This window comes from Sus scrofa, chromosome 9 (assembly GCF_054392235.1).
Source record: "Sus scrofa isolate SSC_HxYL_T2T_F1_AM1 chromosome 9, Sscrofa_HxYL_maternal_Yorkshire_Landrace_v2.0, whole genome shotgun sequence".
Classification (NCBI taxonomy): domain Eukaryota; kingdom Metazoa; phylum Chordata; class Mammalia; order Artiodactyla; family Suidae; genus Sus; species Sus scrofa.
The window spans coordinates 143,578,426-143,604,392 of record NC_139391.1 but is presented as its reverse complement, the minus strand read 5'-3'; the positions used below and the strand labels follow the sequence as shown (position 1 = coordinate 143,604,392).

The following is a 25,967-nucleotide window of genomic DNA, read 5'->3' as shown; positions in this document are numbered from 1 at the left end:
AGACGACCGGCAGACCCACGGCAGGAAGTGGATGTGATGGTGACCCCGAAACGCAGGACGTGCTCGTTTCCTTTGGACACGCACCCCAGCGTGGAACTGCTGGATCGTGTGGTCATTCTCCCTTCCGCTCTTTGAGGAAGCGCTTACTCTGTTCCACGGTGGCCGCATCCATCTCCAGCCTTCCATTCTAACAGGTGTGAGGTGACATCTCGCTGTGGCTCTCCTGCAGTCCCTGGCGACCGGTGGGACCAAGCACCTCTTCAAGTACCTCTTGGCGTTTAGGAGAAAGAAGTAGGTTCGGGTTCCTTACAGCTTTACTTACAACAGCCAAGACAAGGATGGAGACAACCCAGGTGTTCATTGCCGGATGAACGGATAAAGAAAATCTGATTTTAGGCGTTCCCGCTGTGGCACAGTGGGTTAAGGGTCTGACCGCCGTGGCTTGGTTGCAGTGGAGGCACCAGTTCAATCCTGGGCCTGGCGCAGTAAGTTAAGGGGGCCAGCGCTGCCGCAACTGCGTGTAGGCTGAAGATGTGGCTCAGATTCAGTCCCTGGCCTGGGAATTTCCATAGGCTGCAGGTGCAGCCATTAAAAAAAAGAAATGTGATTATGTATTTATTTAAAATAATATATAATATATAAATTAATTCTATATAAATGGATAAAATTCAGCCATAAAAAGAAGGACTTTTGCAATCTGCAACCACACAGATGAATCTGGAAAGTATTGACCATAATGCTAAGTAAAATAAGCTAGACAGAGAAAGAAAAAATGCAGTGTGACCTCATTTACAAAGGAAGGCGCTCATAGGAACAGAAGATGCGTGGCTACTGGAGGCTGGGTTGGGCGGCGTGAGAAGTGGCTGGAGGTGGTCGCGGAGCCCAGACTGCCAGTTACAAGATAACGAAGTTCTGGGTTTTCACGCACAGTGTGGTGACTGTAGTTAACATTGTGTTTTACATTTGGAAGCTGCTACGAGAGTAGATCTTAAAAGTTGTCTTCACAAGAAGAAAAGCCTTGTAGTCCTGCGAGGTGATGAATTTAGCCAAACTTACTGTGGTGATTGTTTCATAGACTTAAATCACCATTTCGAACAGTTTAAACGTATACAGTGTTATATGTCATTTATATCTCAATAAAACTGGAAAAAATCCTTTCCCTAATTCTCTGCAGTGCCAGTTTCTTCATAACCTATATTCATATGTGCAAGAATCGATCTGGAGTTTCCCAGTGCTGTTCTATTGGTTCATTTGTTTCTCCTTGTTTCAGCAATTGACTCTTTTCCCTTTTTATTTTCTGACTAAAAAGAAATCTTTTCTATTAGTTGACTCTTAATCTTAACCACTCCTCCAAAGCTTTCCTTGCTCCGCGTCTTGACCAGTGATTCTTCTCTGTTTGGTGACGTGTCTGATGATGCAGTGAGTGCTTCTCTCCACGTCCTGTTTTATCTGCCCTGCGTACGGCTTAGGGAGGCTGAGAAGTCCCAGATCTGCAGTCATCCGTCTGGGGACGAGGACAGCTAATGATGTAAGTTCCAGTCCAAGTCTGAGTCTGGAGGCGGGAGAAGCCCGATGTCGCGGCTCCAAGCCTGGGTCTGGAGGCCGGAGACCAAGGTCGCAGCTCCAAGCCAGACAGAGTCGTCTTTCCTAGGCGGGTCCCCACTGGATGGGATGAGGCCCGTTTGTCTGCCTGACTCGCTGCTGCTTCAGACGGTAGCCTCATCCAGAAACACCCTAACAGACTCACGCAGGAGCAGTGTGTGACCAGGGGTCTGGCCACCCCTGGCCTAGTCAAGCTGACGCATAGAGTCACCCATCACGCCTGGGTGCCCTCGCTGTGCCCTCCGCGAGGCGGTTGGTCTCCATCACCCAGTCTGCCGTTCCTGGATCTGGGCGTCTTCAGAGAGTCTTTTCAAAGCGGCAAAAACACTGCTTTTAAGAATGTATCTGCTTCTAGACTGAGAGAGACTGACAGAGCCATGGTAATCTCCAAATATCTAAAATGAATGAAAAAAAATGTCATTATGATCTCTCCTTTAAATGCATCTTGCCATAAATATCTTTTACTCTTCCAGTGCTCCACTGAAGCTAAAGAATTCTCAAATTACGAGCTGTGAATTTTGTTTTTAACCTTTCTGCTTAACTAGGTCACTATTCCTTCACGATCTTTGAAGACTGACACGCAGGCAGAATCCCCATAGCATGAGAAGTATTATATTTAGTACATTTTTCTTTAGAAATTATACTATCTCCTTAAGTTTCAATTATCTAAACATGTTTCTAATGAAAATGTATCATTATGTGTTTAAACAGAGATAACACCCTTTAACAACTATCTTTAAAAAATAATTTGCTCCTTGGTCTCAGAAAGATGAATCAGTCCTTAATCTGAGTCCCAGCCATTCTGAGCATCCCCTGAGTTATCATCCTCCATCACCTAAATGCTTTCTACTCTTCCTCCTCTGCCTATTCACTTAGGAGGTTTGCAAAGAAAGTCAAATTTCGTCATGAAATTGAAACTAAAGTATATCACTATAGAGGGGAAAGTAAACAGATGCCCAATTTACATTTTCCTTAAATACTGATGGGGGCATGTAGTGGCATTAAGGTGATTACTTCAAAATGAATAATGAATTATCTTTTGTATAATTTAGGCTACCTTTATAAAATCTCCCATCATGTAATTATAAACTTTTGGTTATGCAAATCTCATTATAATTTACTAGGGAAATATCTCTTCCTCGAGTGTCATTGTCAGGATTTAAAGAAAAACTGTGTTATCAGGAAATACATTCGTCCACATATTTGGAACATGCACATAAATGTTTCGAATGTACAAATTCATTGTATTCCTAGACACATGCCTCTCCAGTGTAAACTATGTAACACACACAACAAAGTTATTAAAGTACCGTTGGTTTACACTATTGTGTTGGTTTCAGGTGTGCAGCACAGTGATTCATTTTTTTTGCAGATTATATTCTGTTAGAGGTTATTACGAGACACTAGGTATGATTCTCTGTGCTGTACCATTTGTCCTTGTTGCTTATCTATTTTATATATAGTAGTTTCATTCTGTTAATCCCATTCTGTAGACTATTTTCCCCTCAGTATTCTGTCTTAGTACAGATCTTCCTTGGCTTAAGATGAGGTCACATGCCAATGGACCCATTGTAAATAGAAAGTGTCATTAATCGAGGATGCATTTAATACACTTAATATACCAAAAATCACAGCTTAGCTTAGCCTACCTTAAACAGGCTCAGAACAATTACACTAGCCTACAGTCGGGCCAAACCACCCAACGCGACTCTACTTCATAACAGAGTGTTGACTGTCTCAGGTACTGAAAGTGAAAAACGGAATGATTGTCTGGACCCAGAATGGCTGTACGTGCATGAGCCGACTGGGGGGCAAGGCTGATGGCGAGGCTGAGTGGGGGCTGATCCTTGCTCAGTCTTACAAGAGAACAGGTGTGCATGCGGAGCCGGGGGAAAGACCAAAACTCAACGTTCGAAGTGTGATTCCTACCGAATGAGGACTGCTTTCATACCATCGTAAAGCTGAAAACCTGCAGACTGAGCCCTCGTAAGCTACGAAGTGTCCATCATGTAGGATGGACAAAGGAGGGCGGCCCCTGCTTGAGGACCAGGCTGAACTGCTCCACTTTAAGCTGGTCTGTGCGGCCCGACCCCCAGGCTTGTTGGTGCTGGTGAAGAAAACCTACCTAAGACCATTGTTCTGTAATTGCATGGTTAATTTTTTGAGGTTTCAGGGCCCAAAGTTGAAGTTGATCAAAGGGGTTTCACCTAAAATCAGATGAGAACAGCACCCAATTTGATCATACACAGTCACCAATGCATTTGCTCACCTGTTTTCTAGAATCATTTCAACAGGACGTGAAACACTAAGTAATTTTCCACAGTGGCATGAACTGAGCACAAAGCAACAGCTGTCCTCATGGGCAGGTTGGTCTCTGATGCAGAAGTGAGGCTGTGTGGACCCGGGAGACCGGCTGCCAGGCCGTCTCCTCTTCCCGACCAGAACCCCTTGGCGACCGCGACGCTGACTCGATAAGCCCTCGATTAAGCTGATCTCAGTAGAAACTTCTGGAAGCGTTGGGTCACCCTTCAGTTTTATCACAATAAACACACTTGCTGAATTCTTAGTGAAAAGAAGTCACACTTCGAACGTTGAGTTTTGGTCTTTCCCCCGCTACACATGTGCACCTGTTCTCTTGTAAGACTGAGCAAGGAGCAGCCCCCACTCAGCCCCGCTGTCAGCCTTGCCCCCCAGTCCGCTCGTGCAGGTACAGCCATCCTGTGTTCTCAGAATGAGCTCTGGAGGGCTGAAGCTAGAAGTGTTAGCAAGTGCACCGCTCCTTCTAAGAACCAAGGAAAAGTCACCTCACTCTCCCACGAACCAGAGAAAACCCTAACCCTAACCCTAACCCTAACCCTAACCCTAACCCTAACCCGAACCCGAACCCGAACCCGAACCCGAACCCGAACCCTAACCCTAACCCTAACCCTAACCCTAACCACGATCCAAGAGCGCTTTCCGGACACCAAGCCCACCTGGACTTCGGCCCCAAAGATCCCGCCGCGCGGACCTGGGAAAACATAGTCCGAGTGGCCAGTGGGGATGCTCGCGTTCGAAAACCTTTTGAATTCTAAGTAAAAAGAGAGGGAACAAATATCCCCTAAGAATCCAGGGAAAAGGACTAAGTGGCTTTGAACTCGAGAGGCCCGGAGACGTGAGAGTAGAAGGTACCCTGTTCAGGCTCGCCGCGGGACCTGACGCTGTCAAACGGGACTATCTCAGCATAAAGGAGCACACGGTCGCTCCATTTGTAAAGGAGAGAAAAGTAAATGGACCTCAGACTTTTTGACAATCACGGAGACAACAGAGTAGCAGGTTTAAGTTCGTGAAGGAAAGAAGAGGGAACCAAAGATTTGATACACGTGGCCAAACTGACCTCCAGGCTGCCAGGAAAGCTGCAATGCACATCCAGGAATGCTTGTCCACCCCCCACCCACCGACTCGATTGCCACACACCAAAAAATCTATGCAGAGGAGTCGTGAAACAGAACAGCTCTCGTGGTCAGACTACATGCCAAGAAGAAAACAGCAGGCCAGAGCCCAAACCAGACAGTGGACCACGTAACAACGCCATGTTGCCTATTTAACTCAGCAATTAAAAGCAAAAGATTTTCAGATCAACAAAGTGAAATCTGACATTTTATTACATACAAGAAACCTACCTCAAAAAAGAGCATTGGGAAAAGTTAAAATTTGTAAAAGGGCAAATGTAGACTAAGAACAGGTACATGAAAAGTAGAAAAGTATCAAACATTTTTGACGAAGTTGAATTCAGATTAAGAAGCATTGAAAGAGGCCAAGGTCCCTTTATAATATGCTGAAAGGTAGATTCCCAATGAAAATATAACAGTTTTTATTATTAGCACTGCTCCCTACTGCAGCATCTTTCTTAGAGGAGAAAATATAGAACTGCAGATGTTAGCAGGAATACAACCAAAGTAATAGTGGGATAATTTAGCCCATATTTCTCAGTCCAATACACGCCAAGGAATATAGACCGAAGGGATTCAGCCAGCATCACGGATTTTTCTTTCTTTCTTTTTTTTGTCTTTTGCCTTTTCTAGGGCCGCTTCCGTGGCATATGGAGGTTCCCAGGCTAGGGGTTGAACCAGAGCCGTAGCCACCGGCCTACGCCAGAGCCACAGCAACACAGGATCCCAGCCGTGTCTGCGACCTACACCACAGCTCACACCAATGCCGGATCCTTAACTCACTGAGCAAGGCCAGGGATCGAACCTGCAACCTCACGGTTCCTAGTTGGATTCATTAACCACTGCGCCACGACGGAACTCCAGACATCACATATTTTATAGCTATGTATCAAAATTGCAACACAAGTAGAAGCGAATAGCTGATCTTTTCATGTGAATAGTTCTAGTTTAGGTGGCAAAGAAAACCTTAAATAAATTACAAAAGATGGAAATACTCCAAATAACATTCTCTGACCATAAACAATTTAAATTAAATTTCATTTTCTTACTGACTAAAAAGACACTATCAATGCTTACTGGGATAATTTTAATACAATCCCAAATTGTAGAATTTTTTGGAAATAATATTAAAACGGGATATACCAGATTCTATGGCATAAAATTGAATGTATATAGAAAGATAAAAAATAAAAATAAATTAAGAACCAAACTCTAAAATTAGAAAAATAATAACAAAATAAAGCAAAGGAATGTATAAGGAATAAACTATAAAGAAAATTGGAGTTCTCTGCTGGCCTAGTGGTTAAAAATTTGATATCGTCACTGCTGTGGCTCAGGTTCAGTCCCTGGCCTGGGAACTTCCACATGCCGAAGGTGTGGCCAAAATAAAACAAAACAAATAGAAACATTATGAAACAGAATAAAAAATAGTGGAACTAAGAAATAAATACAAAAGCTCGTTTGGAAAAAAGTCAATAAAACTGAGATGGTATAAGTACATTATATTAGAAATAAGGGGAAATAATGAGTAGAAAATAATATTTTTAACGATTGAGGTTTTTTTGCCCCATATATGAATTTCTGAATAATACATGATTTATAAAAATATATTTCATGAGAAACATTTTAATTAGCACAGAGGAAAGAGAGGAAACGCCTGGAGAAGTCCTCATAAATGCACAGGCGAGTCTTCCAAATCTGTAAAGATGAGGCAAAAGCAGAGAAAAGAGTCATTTTCCAAACTGCTTTGAGGCTGGTACAGTAACCTTGATCCTCCAGCCGCCAAAGGCCGTTCATTGGCGAATACTGACACAAACAGCGTGACGATGGGATTTTCCAAAGGCAGGCCGAATGCTCTCCTAGGGTTCGTAGCAGAAAGGTAAGGGAGCCCAATTTCAGGAGGCCCCGCTGCGGAACACCCATGGCTGCTGCGGGGCGAGGTCACAGCAAATAGGTGTTTTCGCTTCCTTTTCTTGATCCATTGTTTAAACATTTCCGTGTTGTTTTCAAGGAAAGGAGTCGTCTCTTAGGAGTACTCTCTAGTGGGGTTTTTCTTCTGTTTGTGGCTGAGATCGGCGCCTCGCGCTAGTTTTGCATATTTGCTTTTTTTTGCTGTCGTCGCGTCTCTACTTGACGAGTCCCCCGCTAGATCATTTTTCACTTGCTCGGCTTCTGCTTTATTTTTGCTTCCTTCACATTAGTTGGATGTTTATATCGGCTCCTTGCTTCTCCTCTTTCTAGTTTCTAGCTGGTTTGTGTTTATTTTGTTTTGGTTTGGCCATGCCCACAGCACGCAGACCTTCTCGGACCGGGGATGAACCTGAGCCACGGCAGTGACCGTGACCGATCCTTTAACCTGCTGGCCCAGCTGGGAACTCCTTGTTTGGCAGTTTTATAGTCTCTCCTTCTTTCGCTAGTCAGCCTGTCATCTACAGCCGGGTAAGTGGCTTCAGAAATCCTCACTGTTTCCAACCTGCCGTCTCAGCAGTGGGTTTCTCCCACTGGACTCGAAGGCGAGCTGCTGGCTCTTTCTTACAGCCAGTGTGTGCGCATAGCCTCAAACTGGTTTCCCAGGCTAAGACCATGTTTGCACCTGCCTTTTCTGTCTTTAAAAACCAAATCTTCTACAATTCTGGAGCCCAAGCTGCATCTACCTTCCTTCCAATCTTGGTTACGGGCCCACCCTATCCCGGTATTATCTCGTTTTAACTAAGGGCACTGGCCGTGACCCTGCTTTCAGGTAAGTCCCTCTTCTGAGGAGCTGGAAGTTACAACTTCAATGTATGCATTTAGGGAACACAATTCACCCCGTAACAATGACTGTGTGTATATGTGAGGGTATGTGTGCATATGTGTGTGTAGGTGTGTGTGTGCATGTATGTGTCTGTGTATGTGTGGTTGTGTATGTGTGTATGTGTGTGTGGTTGTGTGTGTGTATGTCTATAGTTGTCTGTGTGTGGTTTGGAGTGTGCGTGGTTGTTTTTGTATGTGTGTGTTTGTGTATGCATGTGGTTGTGTGTGTATATGTGTTGTTGTATGTGTATGGCTGTGTGTGGTTGTGTAGGTGTGTGGTTATGTGTGTGGTTGTGTCTGTGTGTGCTTGTGTGTGTATGTGTGTTTATGTTTGTGTGTATCTGTGTGTATGTCTATGTGTGTGTATTGTGCGTGTATCTGTGTGTGTGTGTGCATATGGGTGTGTGTTCAGGTGTGTGTGTGTGTGTGTGTGATGCCATAAGGAAGCTTCATATTTAGGGTCTAGATATGACTTTTCCTCATGTTTGAGGTCAGGTATTTGTTTTTAATACTCTATCTAGAGGTTACACACATGCTTGCTAGAAGCACAGTTGGGAGAATGGGCTGGTTCCCTCTATATCACATTCGCTTTCAACGGTCCCTTGGTGAATAATTTCCAGATCTTTTGTTTTTACACTGAAAAATGATTTGTGTGATTTGTGTTTATACATTTACGTAGGTCAGTGATTCTCCAAGTAGCCCTATTCTACCTACAGTAAAATCTGGAAAGTTATATTCTAGTGCCCCAGTGACCAAAAGCTACAAACGCATTTAGTGGGTATAGATACAGAGTTCTAGGGGACCCACAATGTTAGAATACCTTGCTGATGAAGAGTTTTCATGTATCCCATATGCTTACAGAACTTTTATGTAGGTGAAAAATTGCCTGCTATTATCTGATCCTAGACTAGATATACAGTTTAGATATTAATACTTTTTGAAGCATTTATTATACAATGGCTTGCTCAGGTATATGCATTTATATTGCCTATTGGAACTACCTTTTTGTTTGGAACTCTCTAAATAACTTCCTAATTTAGAAAATTATGTCAAGTTAGTGTTTGAGTCACCAACTCAACATACCTGTGTTGCTCATCATTTTTTGTTGTTACATTTGTGATTGTATATGTGTAAATATATATTTGAAATTTCTTTCATATAATCAAAAGCAGGCATTGACATAAAATTGAATAATTCAAATTATTTTTCTATCTTTATGCACAGTTCTTATTCTGCCAAAACATTTTTTTAAATGAAGCAAGTTAACTGTCAAGATTAAAAAAATATTTTACCAACATGTACTGATAAATTTGGGAAAGGTATATCTTATTTCTGATATACAGAGGAAAGTGATGAAATATTATGTGTAAAATGTTTAAATGCTTTCTAATCAGCAGGGCTAAAGCTTCAATTTTAGGTAAGAAATAGCAAGAGTAATTCTGATAAGCCATGGCGTATTGGAGGAAAATTAATCTTATTAAGTGTGAGAGGGACTATTAATACACTGATAAAAAAAAACCCAAGTGAAGTGATGTCTTATGTCCAGCTGAGCAATGATACTGTTTTAAAAAGAATCAATGAGATGTCAAACATTTTACAGGGTAACAGACTAATGTCCAAGAAGTTTTTAGTACAAGTCAGTGAAATCATCCTGTATGACAAATGCAGTTTAACTAGTAGCACATGTATAAATTGCCTAAAGAATGAAAGAGTCATGGATGAAATGTTATTTTTTTTTAATCGTGCCTGCAGCATGCGGATGTTCCCAGGCCAGGGACTGAACCAGCCCCACGCCAGGCACCCGAGCCGCTGCCGTGACGATGCTGGATTCATGACCAGCTGCACCAGAAGGGAACTCCAAAATGCTCTTTTAACACGATTATTTATTATGAATACAGAGTGGTTACCCGTATACGTAGACTTTAAAAAATATTCCACAAGAAAAAAAATCATTTTATCGATGCCGTTGCTTCTACGACACAGGGAACAAGAGCTCTCAGTGATCCGCAATATGTGTTTATGACACTTTTATAGATAGTGTCCAGCATTTGGCTACTTCTTACTACTGAAAACATTCATTAAAAATCTTAGTAAAATACTTGACAAATCATAGGATATTGACGTGAGTGCCATCAATTAATTTAACATCAGTCCTTTCGATGACAGGTTATTTCATAAACTGCAGCAATGATGGAGAATTTTAACATCTTCTCTGCAGAGACACAAGATGGGTCTTTAAAGGCAGTTGTCTAAAGACACGTTTATTACGTTATGAACAATAGTCATGAGTTTTTGCCATTAGTTAAGAATTAAGGATGGTTCTCGTCCAGTCAGAAAGTAGCAAAGCATCGATGACCATCACTCCTAACAAAACGGGAAAAAAGACAATGGATAAAATAAAACCATATTTTTCTATGAGGTTATTGAAGAGAGGTGGTTCCAGGTAGGGCTTGATCAAAAAATTTTAGGGAAGTACAAATCTTTGACGTGTGAGCCAAGAACCACGGCACCTTCTGTTTTCTGGAACATGGACCTACGGAAGCGTAGGCTTCTCATAGATGGGACTGGGAAATTTGCGGGGCTGAGGAGAAACACATCGACTTTAGCGTCCTCTGCGATCTAAGTAGGTGGGAATTTACGAAATCAGCAAGCTTTGGTTCTTAGTGGTTTAACAGCTCTTTCCTCAGTCTTCCTCTTTGCTCTCACATTTAACCACTAAGCGAGAAGGAGAAACAAGACGGCATCTTCTTCACCATTTTGCTTGGGAACCTCTTCAGTTAAATATCTGCATTCGTCTCTCACACGTTCAGCTTTCCACCCAACGAGAGCACAATGCAGCTAATTCTCTGCACTTCGCAACAAGGATTGCCTTTTCTCCAGCATCCCAGTGGCATATTCCTCATCTCCTTCCGAGACCCCAACAGGAGCAGCTGTAACTAAGGCTCATATTTCTACCAGCATTGTATTCATGACAATAGATTCATTTTCTAATAAAATAGGAGTTTCCCCTCTGTTGTTCTTTGATCTGCTCTGAGCCCTCCCTGTCACCACCTTTAATAGTCACGCTTCTACCAACCATCTCTTCAGGACCACCTAAGGCTTTTTCTATCATGCACCTCATCATTCTTCCAGTTTCTACTGCTCCTTAATTCCAAATATCCCCTACATTTTTAGGATTTTGTTAGAGCAGGACCCTTCTTCCCAGTACCCAAATCTGTATGAATTTCTCAGCTCTGCCATAATGAATTACCACAAACCAGGTGACTTAAAACAACAGAATTTCATACTTGCACAGTTCTGGACCACAAGTCCAAAGTCAGGTTGTTAGCAAGGTTGGTCCTTCCGGAAGCTCTCAGGGAGAAAATCCCCGTGCTTTCTGGTGGCCGCTGGCATCCTAGGCACCTCTGGCTTTCAGCAGCCCTCTCATCTCCGTCTCCATCTTCACATGGCTGTTTTTCTCTGTGTGTTTCTGTGTCTCCAGTCTGTCTTTTTCAGGGACGCATATCATCAGATTTAGGACCCACTCTCAACTTAGTTGCATCTACAAAGACCCTACTTCTGAATATAGTCACAAGGGAGGTACCATGGGTTAAGACATACATGCTTTGGGAGCCAGTATTCAACCAATTACATAGATGGGTGTGTCTGTGTGTGTGTTATTTGTTAGAAATTCTCTCCCTCTCCCTCTTCTCTCTCTCTACTTCAGTTGTGTGCACAAAAACAAAAGGCTGTGTTACAAAGTATCAGGACTATTTGGTCTTTGGGGATTTGGGTAGAAATTTCCTGTGAAACCCTTGGTAGCAACTTGGTAAAGATTTCTATTTCAACCATAGAATTTATTTGTTTATGGTTTGTGTGTGTGTGTGTTATAGGTGAATCATCTTAATCTGTATTTCACTAGGAAATGACCCATTTCTTTGTGGTGTTCAAGTTTATCTATGTTACAGGGCTTCAAAATAATTTAAGATTTAAAGAAAACTATTTTCTTCCATATCAATGGTTAATTATTCTTGCTTATTTCTTATTTTGTATTTTTGTGCTTTAGTGATTTTCCTAAAAAAAAAGCAAGTTAGATCATGGTTTATGTATTTTACAATGTTTTTCACACACCAGAATTTAGATTTATTTGTTATGTCTAATCTTTTTTTTCATTATTTTTACTTTAATTTTTTGTTTATTATTTCCCTTCTTGTGACATCTTTGGGTTTACTCTATTCTTCTTTTTCTAGGTTTTTGAGCTATGACCTTAATTCACTTATAGGCATTCTTTAATTTTTACTTATATAAGTGTATAGTGGTATCAAATTTCTTCTGAGCAATGCTTTTCATATATTCTATAGATTCTGATATATTGATTTTTCATTATAATTTTTGTTAGGAATTCAGTCATTTTAATTTGTATATCTTCTTTAATATAAATGCTGTTTAATAGGTGATGGTTGATATTCTTAAACAAAAATTGTAAATATGTTTTACAGGGCTTATAAAATATTTGTTAGTAACCCATTTTAAGAATAGTAGCACAAAGAATAAGAGGGAGTATAAATGAAATTTAATGTCGCAAGTTTTTTACATTATACATAGAGTTACATAAAATTAATTCAAGGCAAATTATAATAATTTAACGTAGATTACTTATTGTGGCACTTCTCAGTTGCATATTTGGTTGAAAAGGTTTTATAATGCAGAAACCATAAAATCCAATTTGAGAATCCTTGTAAGATATTTAGATGAAATATCATCAAGTTAACATCAATGAATACAAGAATCTCAATAATTTTATAACTATTAAATCAAAATCATGTTATTTCTAACATATTTTTACATTTGGTCAAAGTGGAATGACAAACTTCATGTTTTAAAAATTGAATATTATTATTGTTATTTTATTTATCTTAGGGTTGTCTGTTTTTCTTCAGGCTTATTATGATGTTACACACTAAGGTTTAATATTAAAGTGTACATTATCTTTTCTCACTCTATCACCTACTTAAAATATTATCTTCAAGGCCCTTAGCCTGGGAACCTCCAAATGCCACAGGTGCGGCCCTAAAAAGACAAAATAAACAAATAAATAATAAATAAATAAAATATTATCTTCAAGACCAAAGGTATCTGTCTACATGTGATAGGTCACAAAGCATGAAATGTATTTCCTGTCATATTTCATTACAGTCACGTCCTATAACATGATAAAGGAACATTTTTTTCATTTTACACTTTAAATATAGTCTAGATGATATGAAAGTACATCTCTTTTCTTTCCCTTTAAAAGTAATTTATCCTTGCTTTTTTTCCTTCCTTAAATTAAGTTTACTTATCTCTTGACATACATAAAAATAAATGGCTTATTTTTACTTATTCTTTTTTTTGCTTCTTAGGGCCACCCCGCGGCATATGGAGAGGTTCCCAGGCTAGGGGTCAAATCAGAGCTGTCACCACTGGGCTACAACCACAGCTAACATTGATATCAGATCCGAGCCCCGGTGATGCTGGGTCCTTAACCCACTGAGCAAGGCCAAGGACCGAACCCGCATCTTCATGGATGCTGATTAGGTTGGTTACCACTGAGCCACGACAGGAACTCCGAGAGTAAATCTTCAATGTTCTGTTTCTGCTGAGCCACAGCGGGAACTCCTATTCTTACCTATTCTTAAACTAATTTTTATTTTAGTGTCTAATTCGAAAATCTGCATTTGCTCCTTCATTTCTCTTTAAGTTTTGCAGAAAATGGTGTATAGTCATTTTACTTCTCTTAAATCCAAACTTTCTTATTAAAATAGAAGTATTGGAGTTCCTGTCGTGGCGCAGTGGTTAACGAATCCGACTAGGAACCATGAGGTTGCGGGTTCGGTCCCTGCCCTTGCTCAGTGGGTTAACGATCCGGCGTTGCCGTGAGCTGTGGTGTAGGTTGCAGACGCGGCTCCAATCCAGCGTTGCTGTGGCTCTGGCTTAGGCTGGTGGCTGCAGCTCCGATTCAACCCCTAGCCTGGGAACCTCCATATGTTGCGCGTGCAGCCCTAGAAAAGACAAAAATAAAAAATAAAACATTTATATTCATCATAAACTTGAGAGACAAACATATTTCCATGTTTCAAGACGCTGTGCCCTTGAAGGAAACAGTGCACGTTTCTCTACTCAATAAACAGTCGAAAGGGAGCAGAAGGACCAGGACATGATGCCTGATGTGTAGACTGGTGGTGCTGCTTGGCAGAGAGGGGTGAGGGCGGTGGCTGGTCCTGGGAGGGTCCTGATCCTGCCACCCACCCTATCAGAGCTTTCGTGAAGCCAGAGGGGGAGACCCTGTCACACGCATCGAGGCGCGTGGAGGAAGAGGCCCCGGAGAGTCCTCAGCTCTCGGGCTATCACCGGGATGGGACTATCCCCGTGTGACCGCAGGTTCCTGACTTCAGCTTCCTGGGCTCAGTTCCTCCTCTCAGGAGGGCGTCCTTCACCCCTTCACGTCTTGCACTCACTGTGCCCGTGAGTAAGTGCCCATCAGCGTCTGCCTTGTCCTTCCAGCTTTACAATGACCATGGTCATGAGCGGTCTTCAGAATGACGTTGAAAGGATTCAGTAGATTCATTTTGTAAAAAGGTATTTGGAAAATGTGCCTGGCACGTAGACATAGAGTGTGTTTCATAAATGCTGGTTTTAATTGTCGTTAACCATAATTTTATCAGAATTGCCTTCCTTATTCATGAAAACGGACTCTCATTTCTTCTGGGCATCGTTTCGTTTCTCCTCTTTAGGACTGTATCTGAGGCACATGGAGGTGCCCAGGCCAGGGGTCAAATTGGAGCTGCAGCCGCAGGCCTGCGCCACGGCCACAGCAACACCGGATCCGAGAAGCTTCTGCAGCCTACACCACAGCTTGTGGCAAAGCTGGATCCCTAATCCACTGAGTGAGGCCAGGGATCAAACCTGCCTCCTCACAGAGACAACATCAGGTCCTTAACCCACTGAGCCACAAAGGAAACTCCTTCAGGTCATCTTTTAGGTACTTCAACAGGGTTTTTGATACTTTTTTCCCAGAATTATTTTTCAAATTATAATAGATTCTTTGACCACCTCCCTAACCCCCCAAGTTCTTTCTGGCCGTTATACCCCAGCTGTATTCAAAAGTAAGCCCCGATTCTACGTGGAGGTCTCTTCCCCCAGTATGATGGATTCTAAATAACATCTATTTTTATTGCTTAAATTGGAGTCTGTCTCAGGCTCTGTTTGGACCACTAAGGGCTGTAATGGTTATGACTCATTTCCACCTGAGTTTAGTTGGAAAAATTCTAAAATCAAATGCTGTGTGCTTTTCTTAGGATTTATTGAAAAATGTTTTCCATTTTAAAGTTGTTTCTTGTCTGCTCAGACGATGCTATCGCTAGTGTGTGTTAAAATACCGATTGCCAACATGGTCACGAAAATCCCAACCATTATACTCTTTCTGTTCTCATGTCTCTCTGATAATTTGGCTTCAACTCCCACTTTTTTTCCTCTCTCAATTTACGGTATACTTTCCCCTTGATCCGACACCCAGAAATGTGATTTATTTCTTGGACATTCCCGCATCTGTATTCGTGGGTGTGTGTGCAGGTCATTTTACAAGGCATTTTATACAAAATATCTACGTGGGTGGTGTGTGCGTCCTTCCGAGGACAGGGGAGTTTGCACATGACCTCTGCCCACGGCATGAAAGTTTTGACTATTTTTCTCCCCTGAGTATTTCTGCCATCCTTCCAGACTCAGCTGTCCTTTGATTCCACCTCAATAGCCCTCTCTGAAGAAACAACTGTCCCTGGGGGCGTTGTGTGTGCCTCTAATAGTTTGTTTTATCAGCCCAACAATCTGTTACTTTAGCTCCTCTGTGCTGCCAAGTTACATTTTGCCAGGCATTGAAAAGAAATACCCAAGATCCTTCAAATAGTCTCTTTAATACACACAGACCCCATCTGATTAACATTATTTTGTGTTCCTAAAATAACTAATAACAAATACTTAACATGTGGCATTAAGAAATCCTGTTTGCAAATGACATCGTGTCCTCAGTCAGCTTTGTTTTCCTGTAGAGGCAATAAACCGCCTCTCAGGGGGTGGGAAAGATGGTGCCTGCAGGCTGGCCTCCACCTCCAGACCAATTTAACCTCAAAGCTTTTGATAGGGGCTACTTCCCAGGGGTAGTGATGTTTTTTCTCTATCACAGCCACAGTTGGTCTAAAGGTAGTAATTTCCTGGGCAGACATCCAATGCTGTAACCACCCCTGTCAGCATGTGTCGATTCTGTATCATGCTATTCGACTCAGTAGGATCCATCGGCAGAAGTGCGGATGGTTCTACCGTAACCCGGCGCGTGTTCCTCACCAAGTCCCCAGACCCGAGTGCACGGCCGGAGAGGCGCGCCGCCCTCCCTGCGCTGGGAAACTCACATCGCAGATGATTGCGCGTATCCTGCAGACTCGCCTCTGGTTTCATCTGCTCACGTCTCTTCCTGAAGAATCGTACCTCCGTCTGGTATTCTGCTGATCTCATTAACTTCGCTCCGTTCCGTACCGAGGGTACGTCTTTGGCTTTAAGGTCATCGGGAAAGATGAATAAAGCCTGGTGAATTGGAAAGAAGCTTCCGCGCTGAGGGAGCTGGCATCTTTAAACACCCCTGTGTTTATCTAGGGGAGTTAAAAAAAAAAAAGATAAAGTCGTCAAGAAAAGGAGAAAAGGCTGAGAAAGATATCAGTCCTGGAAGGGAGCTGGCGTGGGGCCGACCGAGACCAGCAGCGGTGGCGCCCGTGTCATCACACGTGCCGGCCGGACACACAGACGCCGACGCAGCAGTGTGGAGACTTTCTCGGCAACACTGTGGCCGTTCCTGCTCTTGAAGCCTCTCGACCGCGTTGGAAGGGGTCACATGCTGGCTCCAGGCAGAGCTGGGCGGATCTGAGGAAGCATTTCTGGAACGAGAAGGAATGCTGTGTGTGTGTGCCTTTTTAGAGCCACACCCTTGGCATGTGGAAGTTCCCAGGCTAGGGGTCCAATCCGGAGCTGGGGCTGCCGGCCTGCCGCACAGCCACGGCCACGCGGGACTGAGCTGGGTCTGTGACCTACCCCACCCTGTACCTTACGGAGGTCTGGAGTCAAGCGGGGGCCCTTGCAGGGGTGCTGAGCACAATCCCAGGAGCTGTCAGCCTTCACCCCGCAGCCAGCCCAGGGCCTTAAACCTAACTTGAAACCGGTCGTCTAGAGCCCAGACCGTCATCGGGGGTGAAACATTCTCTAACTGGGTTGCAATGATGGCTGTACAGCTATAAAGGTAATAAAATTCATTGAATTATTTAAAAATAAAATAACTTCAAAAAGCAGGCAGAAGAGAAAGACACAAAGGAGGCAATTCCTCAACGATGTCCTTGAGCTGAGGTATCAAAGCCCACGTTCTTCTAGAATTTCAGGAGTCAGAACTTAATCCTTTTGGGCTGAACTTGGTATCTCGTTCCCAAAGACCCAAGGTACCCCATCGAGGCAGCGGCGCAGGGGCTAGAGCTCAACCAGAGCAGGTGCATGTTCTGGGCCGAATGTGGAGCAGCGACCACTGCAAGGCAACCCCCGCTTCCGCAGTCACTGACGGCGCATCTCAGGGGTGAGCTTCACGCCTGTCCTCATGAAGGTGAACGTGAGAAGCACACATGAACCCCTGGCCCACTGAGGGACTCGTAACTCAAGGTCGGCTCAGAAGGAAGGTCGTGACAACCAGAGAGAGCACACGAGAGAGTAACGTGATCTTTCAAACATAATGAACATGTGGTCTTTGGCCTGATGTTACCTCGCTTCCAAAATGAGGAAAGTGAACGTTAGATATTTTGCTTAACTCTCTCAAAGTCGTTTCCTAGGAAAATAGATCAAGGATTCAAATGTGTGTCTACGAAATGCCTAAAAGGTCTCTTCCCCTTTGGACGATGAACCAGGAACACTGAAGCACTCCTGGACAGACGTCTGTCAGGGCTGCAGAGGACGCAGCCTTCATCGCTCGTCTCCTGATTTCTCACCAGCTGGGAAAACCCACGTTTCCGTTTTAAAGGCAGGCATCACGGACACGTCAAGCCCTCTGAGATAGCCTGTTGGCATATATTTCATGCTTCCTGAGTTCCCTTGTGGCTCAGTGGGTTAAGGATTCTGCATAGTCACTGCAGCGCCTGGGGTCTCTGCTGTGGTGCAGGATCCGTCCCTAGCTGGAGAACTTCCACATGCTGCTGGCGAAGCCCCTCAGATTGTGTTTTACCAGAACAGGAGGAAAAGACAGGAGGCAGGTCTCATGACCTACTGGGGCAGACTGGTCACGGGCTGGCTGCTTCCCCTTCCTGCCATGAGCGCTCACAGAAGCTGCTGTCCCGGTCCTCGTCCTCTCTCTCCTTTTGCATTTTTTGAACCCTTTAGAGCTTCCTCTTTGCATATGTCATTAACGCCAGATGTTGTCAAACCTGATTTTCTTATTTAGTATTTGAGTGCCTTGTTTATTAGAACTGGTGCCAACACAGCAAAATTCAGAGTAATCTTCCAGGTTGGAATTGCCCATATGCAATTTGGACAGCATGTGGATTACACTTAGTGTAGACTGTGACATGAATTCAGCTTCTTTGAAGTTAATTGTCGGCTCTTCCAGTGACAGCGGCTGCAGAATAGTCAGCAAAATGCCGCAATTACCGTCATTAAGACATTTTGAGTGGCTGCCTTTAGATGCGGCATAAAGCTTATAGATGTGGGAGAAAAAGATCATTTCAGAACTCGGAACATTTATCATGGGGCCATTGCCAAGTTCTAATGACACCTTGAGGCCTGGCTTTGGGAAACAAACCACAGAGAACTGAATCTGCTGTCAGATTCTGCTGGCGTTGGTACCAAGAACTGACAGGACAGCATCAAAGCTAACATGCAGACCATCCGCTGGTTCGCTAATCTTTCAGTACATTTTATTATTAAGTAACACACACACAAATGACTGAAGAGAGTGGAGACGTTCTGACTTGTGATCACTGAGGACGGAGGGAACGGCCAGCACCGAGGTAGCAGTTCGGCCTGTTACGGAACGGCAGCCCCGTCTACACTTAAAACACAGCTGAGCTGATCCAGGCTTCCGGTCAGATCCACAGAACTGACTCAGAAGGTACAGCGGAACCTGCGAGGCCATGTACTAGGGAGAGGACAAGATGGCATTGCTGCAGAGCTTCAGGAGAAGAACCGTTTTATAAAAAGTTCTAGTCCCTAGAGAACAAATTGCACTTCCCTCTGACGTCTCAGTGCCCTCTCTCTAAGAGGTTTTGTTGACATTCATCTCATCAGATACGTGCCGGACTGTCTCCTGTGATTGGGTCACCTCCAGACACCTCCCTGAGGTGGCTTTCCTAGAGCCGGGATCGCCCCTTGTCCGTCATCTCTGTCTCATCTACACGTGTGCAGCTCCATCTTCTAGCCCTGGACTCAGGTTGATATGAAAATGCACAGACTTGTTGTGCCTCTATGTCAGTTCCACTTAATTTTTTAAACTTTTGTGTATTGTTTTAACGGCTGACCCCATGGCAAATGGAAGTTCCCCGGCCAGAGGTTAAATTGGAGCTGCAGCTGCAACAACAGAGTACCCTTAATGTTCTGGGTCACAGTGGGAGCTCCTCAGCTCCGTTCTAAATAGAGGTGTTGCGTTTTCGATGCTTTTTCAGAGCTTGATAACACCGGATTATCTCACTTAAATCTCTCAACCTCCTTGTGAATTAATCTACCTAGTTGTCAAGTAAGACGGCTGACAACCTAACAATTTATGCAAAGACACAGAGTTCCTGCTGTGGTGCCACAGGTTAGGAATCTGGCATTGCCACAGCTGTCGCGTAGGTTGTAGTTGTGGCTCGGATTTGATCCCTGGCCCAGGAATTTCTATATGTCATGAGTTCAGTCAAAAAAGAAAAAAAAAGAAAAAAACAATTTATGCAAAGATAAACAACTAATGAGTAGACCATCCAGGGCTTAAGTCTATTCTGTTTAATGCAAATTTCCTGACTTGCCCTCAACTCTACACGCCACCCCAGCAACACGTCCTCCTTCCTGCCGGAGGGCACCTTCTCAGCGCTAAATAACTGGCCGGTGCCCAGAATGCCAAGGAAGGGGATCTGCTGGATCACATTTTAATTTACATGTTTATCATTTCAGTTTTCATTGCTGACAAAATTGCAAGGTTAGTTAAAAATAAATACTAAGATTTCTGATTTTCCAAATATAATAGGAAAATTCTCGACTCCTGTGATAAGTACTTTTATCTTCCTTCTTTTGACATTGCCTGCTTTTAGGAGGCAGTAGTCTGTGAAAATATGCTCTGATTTAAGGGAAAGGAATCTGGGCTGAGGCAGAACAGCTTCCTTTTGAAGGCACAGCTCAGAAAGGCAAGTAAGACTGAAACTGCAATGAAACCCAGGGTGAAACATGTGAATTTCAAATTTCATACGGTGGGAATGGAATGAGTTATATGGTGGATGGCTTGAGAAATTCTCTGAATGGGAATTCAAACGTCCTGAGAAAGAAATGACGAATTCAGATTCTAGATTAAGGCCAAGGCCCCAACCTGTGGTCCAGACTCAGAAAGTTCTGCCTCCCAACATCAAGGAAACCAGAGCAAGACCCTCCAGCAGGAACTGTCATCAGTGTTGCTTCCATGGGCCACACTGTCAGTGTCAGCTCCTGACCAGCACTTGGTGTCACGGACGGTCACGTCTCATGCCACTGGAAAGCGTTGCTAAAGGCATCCATTGCCTCGATGCCTTTACATAAATGCACCATTTTATTTTTTTAATTTCTTTTTATCTTTTATGTTTTTTTTTGCCATTTCTGGGCCCCTCCCGTGGCATATGGAGGTTCCCAGGCGAGGGGTCTATTCGGAGCTCTAGCCACTGGCCTACACCAGAAACACAGCAACGCGGGATCCGAGCCGCGTCTGCAACCTACACCACAGCTCACGGCAAGGCCGGATCCTCAACCCACGGAGCAAGGCCGGGGATCGAACCTGCAACCTCATGGTTCCTAGTCGGATTCGTTAACCACTGAGCCACGACGGGAACTCCCTAAATGCACCACTTTAAAGGTCTCTACCGCTTGGCGTCCCTGTGGCACTGGCCACTGGGAGCCATTGTCTCGCAGCAGTGGTCTCCCAGGCGAGCCCGATGCTGCCAAGGCTGCTCCTCTCTGTCTTTTCCAGCCTCTCCTTCCACCTCATCCTTAAAGGCCTCGGGCACACGTCTTCTCCTCCAGCTTTTTTCTTATTTTGGCCGCACCTGCTGCACGTGGGCCAGGCATCAAACCTGAGCCACAGCAGTGACAACTTTTTGCAGGATCCTTATCCCACTGGGCCACCAGGGAACTCCACATTCCTCTCTTCCTAAAACCCCCTGAAATGGGGTGAAAAACCTAGGGTAACGAACAGACATGCCTGTGCAAAAGGGTGTGATGGGCTGGACTGAGTCCCCCGTTCACGCGGAAGCACACATCCCCGGCGTCTCAAAATGAGGCTGTGGTTGGAGAGAAGGGTCTGGAGAGAAGGGTCTGGAAAAGACTGAGGTACTTTGGGGACCATCTGGGGGAGCCCTGAGCCGAGGACGCAGGGGAGCCCAGGGGCCGCGACAGGGCACCGGACTGCAGTACTTGGCACTCAGCCGAGCCTGGGCTGCCGATTCCAACCGTTTGGTTCCCGGGACCAAGAGTGGTCCTTCTGCTCCACGAGGAAGCTTCTTCAGCGGCTTTTGGCTCTACCGCCTCAGACTCCGTGTTCCTGTTCTGTAAGAAATGGCCTGCGTTTGCAACTGAATAATTTTCTTCTTTTTTTTTTTAATTAATTAATTTTTTTAAATTTAATTTTCTAAGACTGCTTCCTGACCATAGAAGTGTGGGGGCGCGAATGCATCTTTTCATGTAGAACCATTTCTGTCACTTTCATGCTGCGTTGAATTCTAGGGATCACATTATAATCCGCTTTGATACTAAAAAGCAAAACCCATACGTTCTCCCAGAGGGCCCCCAACCTTCCCGGGACTGTGGGACGCTGCGCTCAGTGTCTTTAGAAGTCCTTTTGCTTAGTGGAAAGATCGTGAGAGATGCCTAAGACTTTCTGCTGTTTTAACAAAGGGTCTGACAGCCGCACATACCCTTGGCTCAGTCTTTCCTCTGGCAGCTCCTGGATTTGGCCTTCGCCCTGGAGCCCTTTCTTCCGTGGCCAAGCTTTGCGTCCCTGGACAAACTGGAGGGACCATTTTGTTTCTCAAGGCCAAGGCTGAAAATCCTCTAAATGACCAGCTTTCCTGAGGTTGCTTCTTTTTTTCTTTCTGGAATTCCTCTTTTTCAGATTCAAAGTTCGTTTTATCCATTTTCTTTCTTACATCTTACTGCGTGTAACATTTAGCTGGCAGGTTTGCTCTGTATAAATTGAGCGTCCTTTCCTGAACACTTTAGTCATTCTGTGGGCAAATTTCTCACTGCCTTTCCAGGCTTCACCAACAGCCTGCTTCAGCCTTGAGCTTCTGCCTGGTTCCAAAGCCAACTTGGCAAGTACCAGTTGCTGTTTCAGTTCTATATGGATGAACAATGAAGGCCCCTGGGGTTAATGATTTGAAGCCTTGAATATCGTTCGCAATCCCATGGCTGCCTGGCTGTGGCCTGTTTGCATGCCTCCCACGTGCATGTGCGCCCGGCTGCTCCAGACATTCCCAGAGCCTCGTGCCACAGAGCATCGGATGCGGGCTGTGGGGGTGCCAGGGGCTGCGACCCGCCGAGGGTGGAGTCACGGCCCAGGCAGCTCCGTTGTCTCCAGCGAGGGCCCGCGGAGGCTGGTGGCCCCGGTGCTTGGGTTCTGTCCACCTGCACATGCTGTGTCGCTTGGGCTTCTCATGTCCCGACCGGGTTCCAAAAGGAAGCCTTCCAGGAAAGGAAGAAGGGGCTGCACGATGTCTCCAGGGCTCGGCCTTGGAAGGCACCCGGACCGCACCCAGAGTCAGGGGGAGGCAGGTGGGCTCTCCCATGGATCAGGGTAGCGGTAAAACACATTCGCCACAGAGTCTCCAAAACTGGGTCTCAACTCAGTGGGTATCAAATAAGCATCTTTTGAAAGAATGAAAGGACGAAGGAGGGGACGTGTGCATCGAAGCCAAGAGTGCATTTCCTGTTCACCGTCCGTGGAAAAAGCACTAATATTTCAAGAAGTATTTTACTTATCCATTTCCGGGATGCCTTTTAAATTCCTCTACTGGATAATGGCTTTCCTTTCACTTTAATTAAATTCTAGTGCTCTTCATCCCCAGCATAGCCCTTGAAGGATGTATTCACGTCTGTTCTCACTGGAGTGTAAGCGAGTTGAGGAACAGATTGTGTATTTTTCATGCATTTTCCCTAAGGGTCTATCACTGCATCTTTCATATTAGTTCTTATGAACTGATTTTGAATCCTTGATGTTTCATATTAATGACTTTTAACCATGACTTAAATGTAGGTTTATCAAATCTAATGAAAGAAGTTTTGTTCATAGGAATACGTATTTTTGAAATAAACATTTGATTTTAACATAATTTTAGGTTTGCAGAACAATTATGAAGACAGAGAATTTCCCTGTAACCGACACACGTTTTCCTGAGCCTCAGCGTCGTGCGTTGACCTGGTCCATGTGCTGCCATTAAGAACCAGTATTGCCAGATTGTTAATTCAAGTCCATACCTCATTCAGGTCATCCTAGTTTAACCTAATGTGATTTTTTTCTGTTCCTGGATCCCAGCCGAGATTCCACGTCATAGTTAGCAACCGTGTCCCTTGGGTGCCTTTGGCTGGGCAGCTGCTCAGACCATCTCGGCTTTGAGTTCCTGGACAGTTTTAGAAGCACTGAGCAGTACTTTGCGGAATGCCTTCCTGTTGGATGTATCCAGTGTTTTTCTCACATTTTGAGGTGGGTTTTTGTGTTTTGCTTGAATATTGGAGGTACAGTGCCGTTTTTACCGCATCGTGTCAAGGGTGCTTCCGAAGGACTTGACACCGCTGTTGTTCTTAGTTTGATCCCTGGGGTGAGGCCACGTTTCTTGGGTTTCTCGGCTGAACTCAACCCCCTCTTTCCACACTGTGCTCTGTGAAGGGGAGTCCTGATACCAGCTCAGGCCTCAAGAGTGAATTTCAGAGTTCCTGTTGTGGGGCAGTGGGACGCCGTTTTGATCCCAAGCCTGGTACCTGGGTTAAGGATCTGTCGTTGTTGCAGCTGCTGGGACCTGATCCCTGGCCTGAGAACTCTTGTGCCCCAGGATGGCCAAAAAAGAAAAAAAAATCCAAAACCGGAAAGTGGAGATTTCTGCTCTGCCTCCTTGGGGTAGCATAGACTCATCACTTATTTTCAGTTTTTCTGCACATGAGGTCTGTCTGTTCTCTCCAATGTGTGTATTCATTCAACGACTTGTGCAATATGGGTTATGGACTCATGGATTTACTATCTACTACTTTAATTATTTTGTTGCACAATATGTGCAGATTTTGAGAATTGGAAGCTCTTTCCTTTGGCTCTTGTGTCCCTTTGACATACTTCCATCTTAGAGGGTGTTTTTGTTTGTTTGTTTGTTTTTGAATCACTTCCTCACTTTCTGCCACTGCAAGATTCTACAGGGTCATCATGGGTGTTTTCTGCTCTCATCCTAGGATCAGCCATTTCTCCATGGAGCCCTGGTTTCTTTGATTGGAGAACCATATAGAAATCAACTCTGGTGATGACGAGGCTACTGGTGTCATTGCTTCTAAGTCTTCCGGCTGATAGAGCAGAAGGTGTGTATATAGACCCATGTATACACAAGTATTTACGGTATTTCTGTCTGTAACCCTGTGCCCTCTACTAAGCCAAACAGGTGTGCATGCAGATGTCTCCAACTCTAGTCTCTCAGTTGTCAATCACTCTGCTGGCTTCTCTACCCTGATGTGCCATCACCAGGCCCAGCTGGCAAGAACCTGTGTCCACCACTGACTTAACGCTTCGCTTCCAGTGTACCTCCTTCCAAGTGTATCCATGTGGTGGCTTCAGAACTCCTCACCGGTAAGTTGTAGGAAACAATGTTATCAACTAGGGTACAGTCCGTGTACGAGTCCTTTTGCCGTTAATCTGACCGACACTGTTAATTTCTAAAAACACTTAAGCACCTGCCACCCCCGGCCCCCCTGCCCCCCGCCCCCCCCCGTGTCCTCCTTCAGTGACGTTGTTTCATTCATTTGCAGTACATTTTGATTTTTTTGACAAATTTCACATTCCATCCTGAGATCCCCGACCTTCTAAATGAATTTTAAAAAGTGCAAACATGAAGGTTGATCTTTATTTTGTGAAGTTCTGTAAGATTTTAGCAAGTACTCAATATATCACATGGACCATGATACTATCACACAGAAGAGTTTCAACACCTAAAAATCTGCTGTCCTTCACCCGTTCGTCTCCCATCACACGGAAACCCTGCCAAGACCCCTCGTTGAAATCACCGAGCCTGCGCCTCTCAGACTGGCTCCTTTCATTAGCATGTGCATTTGCCTCGCCCGTGGCTTTCTGGCCCCGTTTGACTGAGGTGTGACTGGTGTCCAGCACCGCACACAAGATCGAGGGCAACAGCGTCACGGTTTGACCCACCTTCGGCACGAAACGGTTATCACGACATGAGATACAAAAGAAGAAAAATAGGAAGTCCTCACGGAGAGAGGCCTCATTCTTATGGGCCATATCCCCACACTGTGCGTTTCATCCACGACTTTTTGAAGTCTGATGGGTGGTCTCTTTTTGTTTCTGCGTAACCATCCATGGCACGTGGATCAGAGTCCCTCACTCGCCTACTGAAGGGCAGCTTGGTTGCTCCCAGACCGGGGAGATCATGCTAAAGCTTCTGCCAACCTGAGCGTGCAGGTTTCTGTGTGGACATACATACATTTCAAATCTGTGGAGTCAATTCCTATGAACACACTTGCTGGATCATACGGTAAGAATAAGTCTTGCTTTGTAAAAAACTAAAACATTGGGAAGACGATTTTATTATTTATGTTAATGACAAGTAGTCTTTTACGAATTATAATAGTAGTAGTCTATTATAAATAAAATAGAAATATAAGCTTTCAATGTAATACACAACTTAA

At 44.3% G+C, this 25,967-nt stretch overlaps 1 long non-coding RNA gene across 2 annotated transcripts in view; it reads right to left on the bottom strand.

The window, feature by feature from the left end:
- The window catches only part of LOC146400263 (uncharacterized), a 56,483-nt gene extending 39,711 nt beyond the window's left edge, over positions 1–16,772 (bottom strand). The window contains exon 1 of one of the 2 annotated variants that reach the window (XR_014816907.1): positions 16,247–16,772. This is a non-coding gene — a long non-coding RNA (uncharacterized LOC146400263). The remainder of the gene's footprint in view (positions 1–16,246) is intronic. The other variant, XR_014816906.1, reaches the window with a different exon arrangement.
- Positions 16,773–25,967: the final 9,195 nt, after the last annotated feature.